Raw genomic sequence first — 5,640 nt, 5'->3', positions numbered from 1 at the left:
TCTGCGCAGTTGCTCTGCCATCTCCACAACACAGACGCATCCTCCATCCACATTCAGTTCCTACACAAGTATGCTTATTAACCATGAGATGTCTCAAAATTAAGATGTTTGGGATTTATCATGTGAGCAGACCATCTGCATTCATAGTGCAAATGGTTTAACCCTTGTCTTGTGTTCGAAATCAGCCCATATTTTTGCTAGTGAATTAAATTTGATCTGTTACTTAACTTGGCCTGAAAATACTAAACCTTTGCAGTATATTGTTTTTGGGTCAGGATTGACTCATTTTCAAGTTTGGGTATGTTAAAAGTACCATCGATTTTTGCATACGAAAATTTGACATACACAATACGAGGGTTAAATGAACAATAAATTAAATTAAAAATGAATGGAAAAATAACGAACTATAAACTCGTACATACTAGTGTAACTACTGCATCACCAGAAATAAACAGTCACTAAGAAAACTAGAATGGAAAGTAAAAAAATACAAAAATCTGTGCAAAAGCCCAGCAAAATGCATCTTGGGAATTGTCATTGCATTGGCATGTCCTAGGATTGCTTACCTGTATTTGTAAAGCTTTAGTCGCCCCCTAGTGTTTCTTTGGGGTAACTACTGTAAATGTGATTTAATTCTGAATGATTCCTTTAATTTAATTATGGAAATTTTGCCTCATATCAATTCATATAAATTATGTAATACATTTACTTTCTATGACTTCAGTTGAAGCTGTTCTCTTATTTTTCACAGAATTTTTATTTTGATCTTCAACGTCAAGTTGTTACATTTATCATTATTAAAGCATCCAAAGGGGCATCACAATGCAATTAGCAATAACAAGTTAAGTGCACGACTACATATACTATATCGGTTTGATATCGGAATCGGACTTTTGGAGTTGGACAAAATCGGGATATCGGATGAAAAGTCATTATCAGACTCTAGTTGACACTTGAACTGTATACCTGAACAGTGAAAGTACAATTCAATATTTTTAAAAAGCCACTAAAGCCATTTTCCAATATTTTGAAGCATTGAGTGGTGAGAAAAGCAGTCTAGAGGTTGCCACTTCATGGTTGTGAACAGTGTCGCATCAAGCATACAGCATATAGAGTAGATAAAGATTTATTTAAAGCTATACATGTGATGCGTACATCTAATAAGTCTGTTGTGTCACCTCAAACCATATTTTCCCTGACACAGTTGCTACTCTTTCACCATTTCATGGTGATATTTTAGTTCAAGACGTTTGTCACAGCGACTTAATGGTTAGCTTTTACTTGCTTGGCTATTCTCCAAGCACTTCAAATTCCTGACACATTTGAAAAACAAAAAACAACGAACAAGTAGCATTTCAAAACATACCAATCACCAAATGAAGACATGTGCCTTTTGTCGCGCACCACTGCCTTGTTGCGCTTATTTCCATTCATAAAATTGTTTGATGCAAGGACATGAAATACTTGTTAAAAAAGAGAGGTCACTCCTAAAATGATACAAATGACAGGAGGATATATAAGCAAACTCTTTTCTCCACCTGTCTGGTACGTTTGATAAACAAAAAAACCTTGTGATAAGGAAAAACCATAAAAGTGTGAATGTTATTTTCACACATATTTATTAATATACACACTAAAACAGTCACAAAGCAAAACAAAAGATATTCATCAGTAATCTCTTTCTTTCTGTTATCGGGCCCATTTCTTGGTGCCAGGTTACGTTTTCTGGCTCATGTCAGAGTGGGGTAATTAACATTTATCAGTCTCTAGCAGACCTTTCCCACAGAGGAGAGAATGATGTGTAACCTGCAATGGTCTTCTCTCTCTCCCACTGCAACTCTCCCTCAGCCGTTTAGCCTTTCGGGGTGAGGGCGCCGATCAAGGCCCCCCTCGGTTATTCAGAAGCTAGCACTGATTTACTGGCAAATGTAGGATGGTGTGCTCTACCTTCAAAGTTTATCATCAGTTATCCTCTGATTTAATTGAATGAGCAACATACTGTGAAAATGTTTTTTTTTTAATTGACTACTCGTTATCAGTAAAATAGTTTTGTGCTCACACATTTAATAAAGAAATTTTAAAAATCCAATTCAAACCCTTACTAGTTCCTGAGGTTCAAATATTTAACAGTTACATTAAATTAATAACATGAATTCCATTTCAAAACGTTTGCAAAATCAAAGGAATAGTGTTCAAACCTGACCTGGAAAGTCTAATCCATGCATGCAGTACATCCAGAATTCTGCTGCTCAAAGCCTGGAAGAACCCAGAAAGACTAGTAGCCTATTGCTCAGATCCTACAATGGCTTCCTGTCACTCATAGAATTAACTCTGCTTGTGTAAAAGTGTCTCCTTGGTCCAGTATCAAAGTAAATCTGCGACAAATTGCACCCGTATTAACCTTTTCCAAATCAAACCTAAAGATAGTCCACAGAGTAACTAATAAAAAAACAATGAAGCTCTTAGATGTGAAACTATTCTGACGATATTTAAATCAAGATGGAAAACATTTCTATAGAGTGGTGAAAATGACAATTGACTAAGCTACGTCTCGCTTTTAATTGATATTTTATGGAATATTTAATTTGCCTTCATGTGATGTGGTCTAGCTGCAAGGCACTTTGAATTGCCTCGCGAATAAATTTCACTCAAAAAAATAAACTTGCCTTTGATTGATGGATTGATTGATTTTTATTTCAGGTGTTAAAACAAAATAATCCACACAAAAATTATTATTTGAAATAAAAAAAAAAACATCTGAAAAGGAGTGAGATAATAATATGTAATTTCATGAAAATAGCCTCGTCTCAACAAACAGGTCATTCCACCCTATTATTTTTTTAATTAACCAAACATATTATAAAACACTGCTGGCCAAAAGTATTGGCACCCTGCAATTCTGCAAAGTAAAGCTCAATTTCCGCTAGAAAATGATTGCAATTACAAATGCTTTGGTAGTAATATCTTCATTTATTTAGCTTCTTCTGCCTCTTCTGAAGACGGTACACAAGAAAGCCCGCCCGTCTCATCAGACCATAGGACATGGTTCCAGTAATCCATGTGCTTTGTTGACATGTTTTCAGCAAACTGTTTGCAGACTTTCTTGTATACTGTCTTCAGAAGAGGCTTCCTCCTGGGGTGACAGCCATGCACACCAATTTGATGTAGAGTGCGGCGTATGGTCTGAGCACTAACAGGCTGACTCCCCACCTCTTCAATCTCTGCAGCAAAGCTGACAGCACTCCTGTAACAAGTCACATGACATTTTGGAGGGACAAGCAGTACTCAATTTGGACATTTAGGGATGTACGTAGTTCCCATGCAGTGTACTCACTTTTGTTGGGTTTAGATATTAATGACTATATTTTGAGTTATTTTGAGGGGAAAATAAATTAACTCGGTTATATAAGCTGCACACAGACTTCTTTTCATTGTGTCAAAGTGTCATTTGGTCAGTGTTGTCCCAAGAAAAGATATGCTTAAATATTTGCAGAAATTCGAGGGGTGTACTCACTTTTGTGATACACTCTATACATGGCTGAAAACACAGACAAGGCTGAAAAAGCAGTTTATGTTCTTGCACCCTCTTTAAAATAAACTGCTGTGTTTTAAACCAAAAGAACTGTTGTGTTGGATAAAGCAATATGTCTATATGCTTCCATAGCAGTTTAATGGCGCAGTAAGCCCCCAAACTATTTGTACGTTTTACCCTGGAGACCCCCGTTTACAGACACCGCACAACCGCTTTTATTTCAACCCAGCCATAAAATGAAGGCCAGTGATTATATTTCTTATTTGAAATGTCTATCATTTTTAGCTTAGAATCATTAATTGACTAATATATAATAATTAGTTTTTTTTTAAAAATGGCATTAAAAAATTATTCACCTTTTAAATTAAAAAAAAAAATTACGTCTAAAAATGTGTCTGTCAATAGGTCACGGATATCTACCTCATAACTATCACTTAATTGTATTTATTTTTTACTGTCGCATTTTCCCCGATATTTTAGATGATAAATAATCGATCCAAACAAAGAAAATTGAAAAAAAAAAAAAAATTAAAAGGGTAAATATTTAAAAAGTCCTTGATGTCTGTGATTTCTGCATCGCAACCCTTGTTATATTACCGTGTTTCACCCATGAAATCTCCAAAAAGTGCGGCCGTGGCCATTCACAGCTACGTATGTCTTGACACTCGGTGATACATGCTACACTGAGTTTTTGGATTGAAATAAGGTAAGTACACAATAATATCTTGTTAATATCATGGTGTCTTTAATTATGCTCTTTCATGCCCTCACCTCGAGTTAGGAGTTCAAAAATATATTTTTTTAAATGCCCTCCTGCTCAAAAAAATTCTTCTACCAGAAAATAGGGATTTTGAACTTTCCAATTATGTATTAAACATGCATATAGGCCAATTTTGAAATTGGCCAAATTGGGGGTCTCAGAGCGGAACTTCCCCGCCTGAGTGTTTTACACCATATATATAATTTTGGTGAAAGAGCAGTGTTGTCAATAACGGAGACGAGAGAGCAGAGCAGGAGTGGGGAGGAGGCAACGGAGTGTGACGCCGTTGCAAACGCGATGCTACTATGCTAGGTGGCTCCAAAAATAATGTAGCCGATAGCCTACAAACTACGCCCACATGATACTTCGGTAGATATCACATATATACAGAACTAGATGCAAATGACAGACACGGTGGCATGAGCAACATCTATGAAAAAGAACTAGATGCGTTAGTAAACGGCCGCCATCTTAAAGCAGTAGACTTCTCAGGAAGGCTCTGTTGTAGAGAACCTTCTTAGCAAACCTAACTAACTTTTTATCTAAAATGCTCCTATATCGTCAAAACTTAACTTAAATCTATCTTTAAATGATGAAACAGAAACTTACACATGTCGAAAATAGACAGAAGGAGACTAATGCAATAACGGGAGCAATTTTAAAAACTTTAATGGTTGATTCACAACATTAAATGACTTCCACACATAGCAAAGGTTACTATGTAGTTATCGCAATATCCGCAATACCCCTGTGTCTAGTTAAGTTTAGGGTAAAGAATTGGGCTAGGGCCAATTGTCCCAAAAATCCTTTAAACTTCACATTGTGTGACCTTTTTTTTTTGTTTGTTTGTTTGTTTGTTTTTTTTAAACATGAACATTATCACCAGTTACTTTGCCAAGTAACTAATTACTCTTACATTATTCAGGTAATTGAGTTACTAACGCAATTACTTTTTGGGAGAAGTAATTCGTAACTGTAATTAATTACTTTTTTAAAGTAAGATTAACAACACTGTGAAAGAGCAATTCAAGATCACATCAAAATCATTTGTAATTGATATTGTTGGCATTTTGCACTTGTTAAAGGTCTTTGGTACATACAGCAATCTTTCATTGTGGATCTGCATTACAGATATCTGTGAAGACTGATCATTGGCTGTTAGAATAGTTAATTGAGACAATATTAGCAGTGCAACATGAGTGCTCCTTGCTGATTAAAGGAATGAAATACCTTGCAGAACACAAAATGAGACTCTCCTGTGATTGAAACGTTTAGATGTACAATTTTGACTCATCTTCACCGGGTGATCTTATTGTTTTTGTAATAACATCACACACTACAATTCCAT

The sequence above is a fragment of the Corythoichthys intestinalis genome, chromosome 17 (assembly GCF_030265065.1).
Source record: "Corythoichthys intestinalis isolate RoL2023-P3 chromosome 17, ASM3026506v1, whole genome shotgun sequence".
Classification (NCBI taxonomy): Eukaryota; Metazoa; Chordata; class Actinopteri; order Syngnathiformes; family Syngnathidae; genus Corythoichthys; species Corythoichthys intestinalis.
Note: the sequence above shows the minus strand (reverse complement) of the source record.